At 43.0% G+C, this 15,366-nt stretch overlaps 1 pseudogene; it reads right to left on the bottom strand.

Moving 5' to 3' along the window:
• Positions 1–416: 416 nt before the first annotated feature.
• On the bottom strand, positions 417–14,363 carry LOC109688721 (KATNB1-like protein 1 pseudogene; annotated as a pseudogene).
• Positions 14,364–15,366: the final 1,003 nt, after the last annotated feature.

Here is a 15,366-nt window from a genome sequence, read left to right as displayed (position 1 = left end):
TAGTGCAGCATTTACCACATGTCGCTGCCTTTTGGACACTTTTCTACTTCATGTGAGGTAGATTGTTAGGGTTTTACCCGTGGCTTCTGTATGTGGCTCTTTAAAAGTTTTTTTTTTTCAATACTGGGGTTTGAACTCAGGACCTACACCCTGAACCACTCCACCAGTCCTTTTTTGTGATTTTTTTTTTGAGACAAGGTCTTGCAAACCATTTGCCCGGGCTGGCTTTGAACCGGGATCCTCCTGATCTCTGCCTCCTGAGTAGCTAGGATTATAGGCATGAGTCACTGGCGCCTGGCAGAAAATGTTTTTTATTTCTTTCACAGTTCACAGTTCTTAGAAGAGACATATTTTTGGGAAGTACATAGTCCAGACATGTTTGGAATAACCGAGTACTCTTGAGTAGATGAAATCTCTCAATGCAACTGCAATAAATAACTATCTACATTCTTAGCTACATTACCAGTATACCCTGGAGCCAAAGTAAGATGGTTTTCCTGTTCCCACAATCCAATTATTACTTTGAAATCTGATGTTTCTATCATGTAAAATACCTGCTTTGTATGGTAGTTCTGACCGCCACCCTTTTATGACTCCTTGAGGCCAGTTTAAAGCAAGTAGGACCAGTCTTTGAATCGGCTTTTAAGTCACGCGGTTACTAGAGGCAACAAGTCTACATAGCAGCTGTGTTAGTTACTTTTTATCGCTGTGACAAATACCTAAGAGAGATGGTTTAAAAGGAGGAAAGATTTATTTTGACTTAGAGTTTCAGAAGTTTCCGTCCACGGTTGGCTGGCTCCATTGTTTCTGGGCTGTGGTGAGGCAGAATATTATGGTATAAGAGCATGGTGGAGCAAAGTTGCTCACCTCATAGTGGCCAGGAAGCAGATAGAAGGAGAGAGGGACAGGACCAGGTATCAAGGGCATGCCTCTATTGACCTTCTTCTAACTAGGCCCCAAATAGTGAGTCCATCAAAGGATTAATTCATTGATTAGGTCAGAACTCTCACAATCTAATCACTTCCCCACAGTGCCACCAGCTGGGAATCAAGCCTTCATTCACCACATGAGTCTTTTTGGGGACATTTCATATCCAAACCATAGCAGCAGCCAAATGAGATATATTGTTTTTCTTCCTATAAACCATTGGTGAGTACAGGAAGGCAGTCTACAACTCCAAGATCTATCCTCACTAAATAAGCCCCAAGTTCACTTATCTTTCTCCAGAAAGATAGAGCTACATGCTGAACAAAACTTGTGTCACTATTTCATGGTCCCAAGAAATTCAAGGAAAAAACTCCCAGGATATTTTGATGATGGACTTTCTGTCTGTGAACAACTAGAGTAACTGGAGTTAATCAAATAATGGTGTAATTTTTCAGGCAAGTGATCTGCAGAAACCAGTTCATTTTCTTTATTTGCCATGTATAGCCCCCCACTTCTAGGGGACTCTTTATTTTCTGTAACCAGGATTTGGAAAGCAATGATGATTTCTCAGCTTGACTGTTCTATTTAGGCAAGCAGCCAACTCTTTGGGATTTGTTTTATGATCCAGAATATGGTCTACCTTGCTAAACCATCCACGTGCATTGTAAAGACTGTTTTTCTCCAGGTTTTTGTTAGGGAAATTAGAGATTCTTTTCCTAGGAAGATCAATGGAATGATCCTCAATATTGCAAAAGTTCTGTTTTTCAACACTGTGTGTTTCAGATGCTGTAAGTTTTTACATACTGGTGCCTCACGGTATCACATGCTTCAGCCTAGCCTTGGCACTAACAGCTGTCCTCAGCGGCTTAGTGTCCTTCAGCTCCCAGGCTGGACCCCCCCTCAGTCATTCAAATGCAGCTGCATACCATAACTGTTTATTTTCAAAGTTTTTCCAGTATGAATTCAATTTTTGGTGCGATGCTGGGGATTGTTGAACCCAGGGCCTTGCACATGCTAGGCAAGTGCTCTACCACTGAGCTACACTCCAAACCCCTTAATTCAATAAAAAAATATTTATTAGCATAAATTATTCGTCATTTCAGATAACTGGATTTTGGTTTCATTTATTTCCTTCCTTCTTCTTCCCTTCCTTCCTCCCTCCCTCCCTTCCTCTTTCCCTCCTTCCTTCTTTCCATCCCTCCCTCCCTCCCCTCCCTCCCTTCCTTTCTTCCTTCCTTTTTTTTCAGTGCTGGGTATGGAACCCAGGGCCCTGTGGATGCTGGGCAAGTGCTCTGCTACTGAGCTATGCCCCAGCCTCAATCTGAATTCTTTTTTTGTTTTCGGTCTCACAGATTTATGCTCCAGTCTTTGTTGTTTCTCCCATATCTACTTGGCTTTGGTCTTATATTGCTCTTTTCTTGGTTCTGAAGATGGAAGCTTTCTTTACTGATTTAGAATCTTAATTTTTTCTCACACAAGAATTTAATGCTATTAATTTCCCTGTTGATTTAACTCTATTCTGAAAATTTTAGTATGTTGTACTTTTATTTTCACTTCATTCAAAATATTTTTTTAGAGGGACTGGAGTTTGAATTGAGGACTTGGTACTTGCAAAGCAGGTGCTTTACCACTTTAGCCACTCTGCCAGCTCTTTTTGCTCTGGTTATTTTGGCAATAGGGTCTTGCTTTTTTCCCAGGCTGACTGGACCGAGATCTTTTTATTTTATTCTTCCTGCAGTAGTTGGGATAACAGACATGTGCCACTATGCCCAGCTTTTTTCCTATTGAAATGAGGTCCTGAGAACTTTTTGCCTGGGCTGGCCATGAACTGTGATCCTCCTGATCTACACCTCCTAAATAGCTAGGATTATAGGCGTGAGTCATTGGTGCCAGGCTGAGAAAATAGTCATTTAACATACAGTATATAAGTTCTCCCAGTTGTCCCAATAATTTCCTTTATAGAATTCTTTTTTCTAATAGAGTCCAGTCTAGGATATGCATGACAATTAGTTGTCATGTCCATTTAGTCTCCTTAAATCTGGAATGGTCTTCATTTTCCTTTGTCATCTGTGACACTGACAGTTTTTGAAGAGGATAGACCAGTTGGTTTGCAGAATATTAATCAGTTTGGGTTTACATGTATCTTTTGTCTCAATGTTTCTTCGTGCCTACTCATCCCACAGAACATGCTAGGTGCTAGAAACCTAATATATGAATCAGAGACATTTCAGCTTTGATTCAGAGAGACTCAAATTATTGACTTAATGTGACAAGGACCATCACAAGTGCAATAACAGATTAGTAGGAAGAGGGCAGCAAAGTTGCTGAGGGTAATCCTAGGAAAGAAAGAGGGTAACATTTGGAAATCCCCACTCTCCTGTGTTTTTCTTTTTTCAGCACTGGGGTGTGAACTCAGGGCTTCACACTTGCTACGCAGGCACTCTACCACTTGAGCCATTCTGCCAGCCCCCCTCCTGTTTTCTGGCAACTGACTCCTGAAACTGACTCCTGTTTGCATTCTCGGCCATCAGATTCGTTGTCACAGCAGCCCAAGGCCTTTCTTTTATTAACACCTAGGGCACAAATATCATCTCTTTATGCATATTTGATGTTTTACTAAAATTGGTAAACTTTTTATTTGCATGATCTTGAGCTGGAGATGGATATTCAGGAACTTGATCAGTCAAAGACTGTACATGAATGTGGGGATGGTCCAGATGTCAAGTGGAAGTGTTGGTAAAGTCTAGACTGTACCAAAATGCCAGATGCAGGTAGATTTCCATTGAGCACAAAAAGTATAGGCTATCTGGTTTTCATGGCATTATAGTTTTAATAATGTAGATGTAAAATTATTGCTACTTATCAACATAGTTCTCATGTGTAAGGATTATTTGAAATGTAGTTCAGACCCCAAATGCCTGACTTATAGACTTATAAAATATAGATACAAATTGGATCAGAGCCATGTTGAATTAGGAAATATGAAAGCATTTTCTTACCTTTGAGTATAAGTTCTTAAGCCAATAACTAATAATTTTCAGATACTTTTGTAAAAGCTTGCTCTTACCAAATACATAGCGCATTTGTAATGCACATCGGTTTGTGTGTGGTATGCTGAAGTACTGAGGCAGGTTAGAATACCAGCTTTTCATCATTTGTGCCATTCTGGGTGGATCCTTTAACGTTTAAACACATCTTTACTCTTATAAAAATGGTTCAAATCAGATACATTTTTTTGTGTTTTCTTTTTTGGTGTTGGGATTGAACCCAGGGTCTCTCCCATACCAGGCATGTGCACTACCATTGAGCTACATCCCAGCCCCTCAAATCAGATATTCTATGATCATTTTCAGTTCTCAGTTTTTCACACTCTGGTTCTGTTGGGTAGAATACATAGGATACAGAGAACATCTGCTCTGCATGACTTGTTTATCATAATTCATCAGACTGTGGCCTGAGGCAAATTACAGCATGTGAATTGAGATTGCTACTAAGCCAGTGAGCAAACACTGCTGATGCTCGTTTTGTTTTTTCTTTTTGTATGGAGGCCTCAATGCCTATTCCTAGAGTCTATCAAATTTTAAATTCTCTGGCTCTTCAAAAATAATTGCATTTTAGTCCTTTGCCAGTGAAGCCTGGGATGACAGAATAACAAAATGGCAGGAGACAGTCTAGTTTCTACTTTCTGTGGCTGACGAAGCAGATGTAAGTCAATCAAGCTCAAAGTCTATGAGAAGAAAGAACTTACACTGTGCATGCCCCCTGGCCCTGTCAGTCTTTGTAAGCTACTATTTCTAGTAACACTGCAGACACTATTGGATAGAATCTAACTCTAATCATGTATGTTGCATATTACAAGTTTCTGACTTGAGATAACTGTTGATAGGACTTGACATTCAAAGACCATAACATGCCTGGTGTGGTGGCATACATCTGTAATTCCAGAACTTGGGAGCTAAGGCAGGATGATCTCAAGTATGAGGCCAGCCTGAGCTACAAGTGAGACCCTGTCTCAGAAAACTAAAAAGAAAAAAACCAACCTAAAGATCATAATATAGTACTTTCTGAGCATGTATTTTCCAAATTGCTGACCATTAATTACAAGAACTGCTGAATTTAAAGGAAGCACTTGTTGTTTTTCCTTTAACCACTGACACATTCAGTTTGACTATTTACATGAAAAGATAGTTTTCAGACTACTTCTGGGAGCCTCGTCAACATAGCTGAAATGTACTTTAAGAAAATTGTAGCCTCAAATATATATGTTATAAAAAGGAAAAAGATGATAAATTACATGGGCATCTTATGTAAAAATAATTTTTAAAAGGAGCAAGATAAACTTAAAGGAAAAGGAAGGAAATATGCACTAAAATATGTTCGAATCATTAGGAGAAGGAGAAAGAATACAATTAATATGTAACTCAAAGAGATTGCCTTTTTAGAAAATATCTAAAAAGAAGATCCACTAGCTTTAGGTAATCTTGAAGAAAATGGACAAAACCCAAGCATTCCCAGTAAGACACAAGAATAGAACACTGACGGGTACTGTATTATATAATTATGTATATATCTGTATATTTAGCTTTATAGATTTTCTTTTCTCCTTTCCTTCTTCAACATCCTTCCTTCCTTCCTTTTATTTTTGCTTAGTTTTTTTTGGCAATACTGGGGTTTGATCTCATGGCCTTATGCTTGCTAGGCCGGCGCTCTGCCACTTGAGCCACTCTGCCAGCCTTCCCCCCCTTTTTTGAGGTACTGGGGTTTGAACTCAGGCCTTCACCTTAAGTCACTCTGTGAGCCCTTTTTTTGATGGGTTTTTTCAGATAGGGTCTTGTGACCTATTTGCCCACGGCTGACTTCGAACTGAGATCCTCCTGATCTCTGCCTCCTAAGTAGTTAGGATTACAGGTGTGAGACACCGGTGCCCGGGTCTAGATCCTTTTCAATATACAAAAAAATCATCTTTGAGAATAATTTTGTTTCTCCAATTTAAACATTATACCTTTTCTCATTTTATGGCATTGGACAGACCTACCCTGTACAATGCTGAATTGAATTGTCTTATCCCTGATCAGAAAAGGACATTTAAAAATATTTCACCATATTTATTGTTGAATTTTATCAAGCACTGCATCTATTCAGACAATTATAGACAGCATTTTCCCCTCCATTAATCTGTTAATGTGACAAATTACATTGATAAATTTCTACATTTAAATTAAATGTATATTCCTGTGGTAAGCACAGTTTGGGCATGAGTAATATATATCCCAATCATTTTTAAGGACTTTTATGTCTATTCTTATGAGTTACATTGGCCTATACTTGTATTTCATGTTTTCCTGTTGTTGGACTTTGGAGTTAAGGTTACACTAGCTTCATAAAATGTGTTGGGGATGTAAAACCTTTTTCTCTGTTTCTGTGGCTGAGGTTTTTGCATGGCTGTGAGTAAAGCCAGACTGGGCTTTTCCAGGATGAGCTGTTTCTAGACCTTAAGTAAGGTTTGGACCTTACTTAACTGGGCAGAGATGGAAGGGGTAGCTCTAGGTCCCTATCCACTCAAGCTGGGTAAGGCCCCCTCCTCCTTGCAAGATGCCTTTAATGATGCTCTCACTAGAGAAGCTACCTGTTTCCCCAAGACAGCCCTCTGGCTTGGTGATCTTCTAGATTCACAGAACTCAGAAGCTCTTTTATTCATACTTCATTGATCAAAGTCGAAGGAAACAGATTAGAATCAGTAAAGGGAAAAGACACATGGGGCTAAATCCAGGAGAGACCAGGTGTGAGATTGTAGGTGTCCCTTTCCGGTGGAACCACACAGGGACACACATATTCTACCAGGTGTTACAAATGAGGGAAACTCACCTGAGCCTCAATATTCACATTTTTTATTGGGTAAGAACCCCACAGGCACACAAAACTTGAGTAGCTGACCTCAGCTACTCAGAGCGAACCAGATACTCACCATAAATCACTTTGTTAGGATAAACTTATCTGGTCCCACAGAATAGCCTTGGTCCAAAGTCTGCAAGCATAACGTACACTCTTATCTGGCAGAATATTCCAAGGGCTCAGAGGTTGTCTCCTAGAGCCAGCCAAAGGCCAGGCCTACTGAGTTAACTCATTCCTGTACACCCCTCCCCCCAAGAGAGCAGACAATTGCAGAGAGATTTCCTGTAATCTCTCATTTACAATGTAGTGTTTCCAGTAAACAGATTGGCGGTTTAATACTAGTTACATATGATTAAGTGAGGAGTTTATATTGTCATCACTCAAAAACAAAGACAATAAAAACTTGTTTGAGTACCTTCTGGGAAATCAGGCCCTGTGCTTTGGGCTAGGAAGACTCAGAGGCCTAGGAATGATTCACTGCAGGGCTCAAGTTTTCAAAGCACTCTGAGTCTAATGCACACAGACCCATCCATAAGGCTGTGATGGAACAAGGTGGTGGGAGCCGTGGCAGGGCTGATGCTGGGCACACCCAGAACACAGAGCTGGGCCCTGTAACCCAGGTGGCCAGGGATGGTGTGTATGTGCTCTAGGTCCTGCTTCACCGTAAATAAAGTCTAATCTTCTTGTTCATTATCCCTCTTCTTATTCAAAATAGAAATCTCCCTGCGCAGTTACCCGCATTTGATAGATGAGACAACTGAGGACCAGTGAAGGTAAAGATCCTGTTGGAGATCAGATCTGTAGTCCCTGCTGCAGCCAATTTTAAACCTAAGACTCTTCGAACGCCTGTGTACTTTTCACTACAACTCTTTTTTTCTTAATGTTGTCTCCTTTCTTGTTTTGGATGCTGGGGATTGAATCCAGGGCCTCACACATGCTAAGTTGTCTTCTGATTTAATTTATGGGCACCATAAATATTTTTCCTTGCTCTTCTTGCTCCATGGGTTCCTATTCTTTTATTCACCTGGGATTTATTTTTACATTATTGTAAAACTGCCAAATTGCCAACATATGTTTCTAAGTGGCTATGTGCCATTTTGCAAATCTACTAGCAATATGTGAGGGCTGCAGTTGCTCCGTGTCTTTGTGAATACTTGGATGGTCAGTCCTTTCAATTTTAGCCGTTCTAATGTCCTTGGGGCTTTAATTTGCATGTCATCACATTGAACCTATTTTCATGTGCTTACTCTTCATTCATGTATATTTTTTGTCTGTTCAGATTTCCTGTACATGTTTGTGATTAAGGATTTACTATTTATTTTAATTTTTTCTTGATATTTAGAAAATTTACAGTAATATCCCTTTGTCTGTCTTTATTCATTCCTGCTGGATTCTCATGCCCTTCATTTTTCAGGAGTGTTCTTGCACCCCGAAACTGATGTAAACTTTCTCTGCCTTTTTCTCTGTTCTCAGCATTCACAAATTTTCTTTCTTTTCTTTCCTTTTTTTTTAATTTTTGGCGGTACTGGAGTTTGAACTCAGGGCCTCGTGTTTGCTAGGCAGGTGCTCTACTACTTGAGCCACACTCCAACACTTTTTGTTTTAAAATAACTGCCATCTGGACTGCAGTCCTCGAATTTAAGCCTCTCATGTAGCTGGGATGACAGGTGTGCACCATCATGCCCAGTTTTTATCTGTTGAAATGGGGTCTCTCTAAATTTTTGCCTGGGCTGGCCTAGAACTATGATCCTCCCAATTTTCTTGGGTGGCTGGGATTACAGATGTGAGCTACTGTGGCCAAGACTTTATTTTTTTACCTTTTCTTCCTTTGTCTTTTGTGTGTGTGTGTGTGTGTGTGTGTGTGTGTTACTGGGGTTTGAACTCAGGGTCTCATGCTTGCTAGGCAGGTGCTCTAACATTTTCTGGAAGATTTGCTCAACTTGCTCTCTTGTCTTCCATTGGATGCATCTTATTAGTTACTCAATTTTCAAGAGATTTTTGGAGATCTGTATGTTGGTGTGTACCTGTAACCCAGTATCAGGAAGCAGAGGCAAAAGGATTGTGAATTCGAGGCCAGCTTGGGCTATATCGTGAGAGCCTCTCTCCAAAAAATATATATATTTTTCTTTCATCTCAATAAACTTTTAGCATAAAAAAATTAAAAATCTACTTTTCCACTTTTCTTATTTAATGGATCCTTAAAACACAAACATACATCATACTCAACTAAGGTCTCCTTGTTGAGTTCTGATTCCACTATTATAGCAACTCCCATAAAATATTGGACACTCATTCTTTCCCTCTTTAGCAGGAAGGTTTACACAGGGTCATGGTTTTATGTTGACCATAAACTTGTAAGTCCTAACAACACTCAGCCTTGACAATGACCTAAATGGCTTTTTGTTTTGTTTTTGCCTATTATGATTGGCTCATGTCACTTTAAAAAAATTTTGGTGTAGTAATTGTATGAAAGGGTTTCATTGTGATATGTCTGAACATGATAACATGCTTCAACCACCCCATCACTCTTTCCTTTCATCTTTTCCCTGGCTTCCCCCAAACAGTCTCTCTCTCTCTTTCTTTCTTTCTTTTTTCTTTTCATTTCTTTTTTTTTTTGGTGGTACTGGGGTTTGAACTCAGGGCTTTGCACTTGCTAAGCAGGTGCTCTACCTCTTGAGCCCTGCCTCTAGCCCTTTTGCTCTGGTTATTTTTGAGATAGAGCCTTACTTTTTCCCTGGCTGGCCTGGACTGTGATCCTCCATCTTAAGCTTCCTGCTGTCAATGGGATGACAGGCACACACCACCATACCCAACTTTTTTTCCATTGACATGGGGGTCTCACATTCCCCCTAGTCCCCTGGGGCCTGGAACCATGATCCTCCCACATAACTTGGGACGACAGACATTGCTCCCAGCTATAAATGTGTTTATCTTCTGAAAAGTTGGAGATTTTCCATATATATTTTTCTGTCACAGATTTCTAGTTTAACTCCAGTATGATCAGAGAACACTGAGCACCTTATTTCAATTTTTTATTATTAATTTTTTGTTATGACCCAGAATGTAACCCATATGGACACTGAGTCTCCTGCCTCTCCCTTTCATGTAAAAGGATCCTTGTAATTACACCTGGCCCAGTAGATAATCCAAGATTATCTCTATCTCAAGACGCTTAACTTCATCTCACCAGCAAAGTCCCTTTGTCCCATAAAGTAACATAATCACTGGTCTGGGAATTAGGACATGGATATTTTGGGGGATCATATTCTGTGTACTATACCCTTTTATCTTCCCCAAGCCTTTGTGATGACTGTAACTATCTCCACACTGGACTATAGACTGGACAGATGGGACCCAGTTCTGAGAGTAGTGAGGACCCTGACCCACTGATGAGAAAAACACAGCCACAGTCAGTGGCCAGTAGGAATATTAAGTCTGACAATGTTGATGATTACAGTTACCATTTACCCCAGATCTGGCACGTGCCAGCACTCTGCATGGATTTTCAGTGCCACCACCCCTATTTCACAGTAGGAAGTCTTAAGGCCCAGCCAGATGATATTATTTTCCCCATGTCATGCAGATGGTAAATGGTAGAGGAGCCAGGGTTGGAATTTGGGCTCTATCCACAGCCCGTGCTGCTAAATACTGCCTCAAATCACAAACATCACCCCCAAGGGTGTCCAAGGAGGCCTCCTCACAGTGGATCACTATGGAGCTAGAACTGTAGGAATCTGTAGTGGCTACATTACTACATTTCTGGATCTACAGAGAGCTGTTTGGTTCTCATTCTCTCTCTCTCTCTCTCATAGACACACACACACACACACACACACACACACACACACACTGTGGTGTCTTATATTCATGGTTTACAAATGGGGTGGGAAAATGACCCTCATCACACGAGGGCACATGTCTTACACAAAGCTCTGCAGCAAGTGTAGAAATGTCCATAGCTCTGTCCCTACTGAAGTGGCCTCAGTTGCTGAGGGCAGCAGGAGGCAAAGCCAGGGACATTGGGTTTCTTGTGGGCATCTTGAAGGTGGGGAGGCAGCAAAATATGGAGGATGTAGGTGTCTGGACCAGGACTTCTGGGCACTTCACTTCATCTGTCTCCAAGCTCCTGCCTCTTCAGGCCACTGACCCTCTCTCCCACGGCCTCAGTTAAACCCTTTCACTCCCATTTATGGCCCTCAGAGGACCCTTCAGGGCTCCTCCTTGCTCCCTGAAAGTCCAGAGCATTGTGCAAATTCAGACCTGTCTCCTGCCGTCACACAGTACTCTGTCACAATGTCCAAGACTGGGAGTCCAGGAAATGTCCCAAGGCTTGAGGACAGGGACGAGCTGTGGTGAGTGTCATTGCAGGAGGTGGAATGACACTGCAGAGCTGGGTCTGTGAGAACAGGGAAGGGATTCTGGGGATAGTGGGCAATGTGAGGTCAGGGAGTGCTCTGACAGCGGTCCTCCTAGGCTTTGGCATTTGGCCCAGGCTTTGCTCCATCCTTGCAGGATGACCTGGGCCAGGCACCCGTTTCCTCATTGCATCAGTGACAGGAGTGACAGAGTTTTCTTCCAAGGGTCCTAGTGAGAATTAAATGGATAGCACATGAGAAGGGCCAGGGATAGTGAAGATCAGATCTAGTATTACTTAACACAAAATGATTCTTTTCTTTTTTCTGATGGTACTGGGGTTTGAACTCAGGGCCTCACCTTGCTAGGTGAGTGCTCTATCACTTGAGCCATGCTCCCAGGTGGGTCTTGTGTTTTTCCCCCAGACCAACCTGTACCATGATCCTCCTACTTATGCTTCCCGGATAGCTGGGATGACAGGCATGTGCCACCATGCCCTCTTTTGTTGAGATGGGGTCTTGCTATATTTTTGCCTGGGCTGTCTCAAACTGTGATCCTTCTGATCTTTGCCTCTCAAGTAACTGAGATTGCAGGTATGAGCCTGCCAACACAAAATTCTTCTTCTTTTTTGTTGTTTAGGGGTTGGACTCAGAGCCTTGCACTTGCTAGCTAGGCATGCTGTCACTTGAGTCACTCTGCCAGCCCTCCAAAATTATTCTTTAAATTTAAAACGGAAGGCTCACCACATGTCATCAAATCTCAGCTTTGGTAGGTTGTGTTGAGTCACGCCATTATTTTAGGTAACCCTAAGAAAGAAAGGATGGTGCTAATTAAACTATGACCCACTGCCTTTTCTTATCTCAGTGACTGCAGATGTAGGTTTTTTTGGTGGTATGGAGTTTGAACTTAGCGCGTCAGCCCTTCATGATGTAGTTCTGATTTCAGATATGTTGAAATATATCTTAAAAACCAATGCATTTTCATTGTGCAATTTTACACTTGCCTTCTGTGGTGATATGTTATTTATAATTCTGTGTATAGTGATTCTTTTCAAGCTATTTCATTTAAGAACAAAAGGGGCCTGAAAGTATGGTTCAAGTGGTAAAGTGCCTGCAGCAAAGCCCTGAGTTCAAACCCTGGTACCACCAAAAAATCCCAAACCAAGCCAAGCCAAACCAAACCAACCAACCGACCAAACAAACAAACAAACAAAAAACAAGAGGGATTTGATATTAGGGAAAATCTGAGATGACTGTACTAGTGTGAATGGAGTCAGGATGAGGCAAGCCCATCAGGTGGGGTGTGAGTGGCTGGGGGAGAGTCCAGGAACCACTGCCGATGTCATATCATAAGCCATGCCTCAGGATCTTCCTGGGGTCAGGTGCACAGTCATAGCCTGTAGTGTCCACACTGAGGATGGATGCTCATGCCAGGATGGAAGGGAGAGCAGACCATCCACCAATTCAGCATTACTCTCCAAGGTTTGTTGTGTTTACTTCTTACATCTTTTCCCCCTTTTTGGTGGAACTGGAGCCTCAACTCAGGGCATTTCACTTGCTAGGTAGGGGTTCTACCACTTGAGCCACACCTCCAGCCCTTAGTTTTTACATCTTTTGCAAAAGTATGGTACCAGGGCTAAGTCTCTACCTCTGATCTGTCCCCTCCTCCATTCTGGATGGCACTCCTGTTAATGTGGCCTTAGACTCCAATATTTCCCTATAGCTCTTAAAGTCCCTTCCCGAACTGACATAAAGCCCCCTTTCTCTGCCATGCAAGGGCCTAGCTGGGCTTCAGGAATTCATGCTGGGCCCAGGGCAAGCTACTCTGGGAGGCTGTTTCCTCCAGACTGATAGGATTTGGGTATTCTAGTCCTCTTATTGCCAGTCTGAATGAGCCTCTCATATTTTTTGATCCCAGTCATCTGTGAATGGATGAATGAAATGAAGCAGAAAGGGATGACTCATCTTCTCCCAGGCTCCTGAGCCAGCACCCCCAGCCCACTCATCTTAGACAGCCCTGGGAGTGGTATGGGGCCAGGCCTGAGGTGAACAAAGCCTGGTCTCACCCTCTTCCCGCCAGGGATCAGGCACTGACTTCTTGGGATTGGATGCTTTTCTCTGTATGTGCACACACAAATGTCCCACTTGATTTTCCGTGCCAATAGCCTGTCTTGCAGAAGGCACTTCCCCAACTCCACAGCTATACACAGGTCCTGCCCATTCCGTATCATGTCCAGCCTTTGCCCTGTGGTATCCACAAATGTCATCATTAATTTTACTATGCAAGCCATTGCTATACCTGGTGTTTTCGAGTCTCCCCCACCCCCACCAGTCGTTTGCGCCTGCCATCCTTGTGCACACAGCCTGTGCACACGTGCAAGAGTTTAAGACACATTCTAAGAAGTCATATCGTTGTGTCAAGAGTCATTCATTTAACAAACACCCAACGAGCGCCTACTATGAGCCAAGCACTGTTCTAGGTGCTGTGGAGACATTAGGGGACTAGAAAGCTACGTGTCCCTGCCCCGATGGAGATGACATTCTAGTGGAGGACGTTTTCAGTTTTATGTCGGTAAATGCTGCCACATGGCTGTCCAATTACCGGCATCGTTCACTCACTCCTGGGGTGGAGGCTTTGAGTAAGGGTGTGTGGACGCGTTGGCCTTTGTTCTCTGCATAATCTTCAGGCTCAGGGCCTGGGACAGTCCACCTGGGGCTGTGAGTGTAGAGTGGGACATGGGGATGGAACGGTCCACTGGAGAGGAGGAGGCAGAGGAGGAGCTGTTCACAGGGCTTTTTACATAGAAGCCTTCTTGATCGCACCACTAGAGGGCCTACAGGAGGTGAGGACGAAGAACAAAATGGAAACATCCTTACAGATTACACTACTGCAGGCGGCAGTACCACTGGGTTAGGGGGCGTCTATTTTGGAACAAACCATTGTGTGAGCTTGGGGAGCACTGAGGACCGTTTCCACCCGGTGCAGGGAGCTTCAGCGTAAACTCCCCTATGGAGGCAGGAATGGCGCTAGTGTACTTGACCTTTCTCAGCCTCCGCCCATTCTTCCCGTTCCACCTCGAATTCCAGGCAGGTACCCACTATCTGACCGAAGCCTCGGGTTCTTCTAGGCTTCAGTCGCAGCTTCTCGGGTACCGTCCTTGTTGGTTGACTTGGAAACAGTGGCTTGAACATGCGGCGGCACGCGATTGGATCCACGGAGAGGGGAGCGGGCCTCCTTTGGGATCTGATTGGTCAGTTTGTATCTTTCTTAAGCTTTTCCTGCGCACAGAAGGGGCAGAACCCTTCCACCCGGCTGCGCACGCAGAGTTCCAACTGGCCACGGGTTCCGCGCAGGCGCGATGGTTGCTTGGCCCTTGTTTCCTGCTATGACGGTGGGACTTTCTGAATTGAAAACGGGGGTTCAAATCTCCTCTTGGTGCCTCTGTATAGTCACTTGTCAGAGGGGCTGCAAATGGTAACTCATGTAGCAGAAGTCATAAGAATCACTGGCTTGCAGCCATACTTTTTTGCCTTTTAATGCATAGGTGATGGGGAATTACCTCTGGTGAGCTCTGGTGTGCTCCTCATTCACCCCTAAACTCAGTCACAAGCCCAGCAGACTCCCCTCCCTCCACTCAGTCAGACTTGTGGTGCATTCATTTATTCATTCCCTCCATTGCTAAAATTGCACCCCCAGAAACTTCGCAGAAGTCACTTCATTAAGCAGAAATCCTGCCCTGGTGGAGGGCCCTGGCCCAGGAACATGGAGGTGGGCTCACTTAGAGCTCCACCTCTGGGCAGTTGGTGCCTTATTTTGGGCAGCACTGGGTTTTGGACTCAGGGTCTCACACTTACAAGGCAGGTGCTCTACCACTTGATTCACTCCACCAGCCCATTGGTGCTTTTGCAATTAAATGTTTTCCCATGTGAGTTTTCTTTTTGTTAATTCCATAAATATGTTAAGGACTGGGAGCCAGGTTTAATATCTTGAAATTGTACTACGATCTATTTTAAAACACAGCAGAAATCTTTATCTAGGGACCTGTGTGTGCAGCTGCGGACATGTATCTCTGTTCCACAGGATGTATTGCAGCAGGCAGTTAGGCTTTTGAAAAAGGTATGGAGCAAGTGAGAGAACTATGTAGTTGTCTGAGCTTGGGTTCTTGAAGCAGGGCATAAGCGGTATTCAGAACAG

This window comes from Castor canadensis, chromosome X, assembly GCF_047511655.1.
Source record: "Castor canadensis chromosome X, mCasCan1.hap1v2, whole genome shotgun sequence".
Classification (NCBI taxonomy): Eukaryota; Metazoa; Chordata; class Mammalia; order Rodentia; family Castoridae; genus Castor; species Castor canadensis.
Note: the sequence above shows the minus strand (reverse complement) of the source record. Positions and strands in the feature narration are given on the sequence as shown.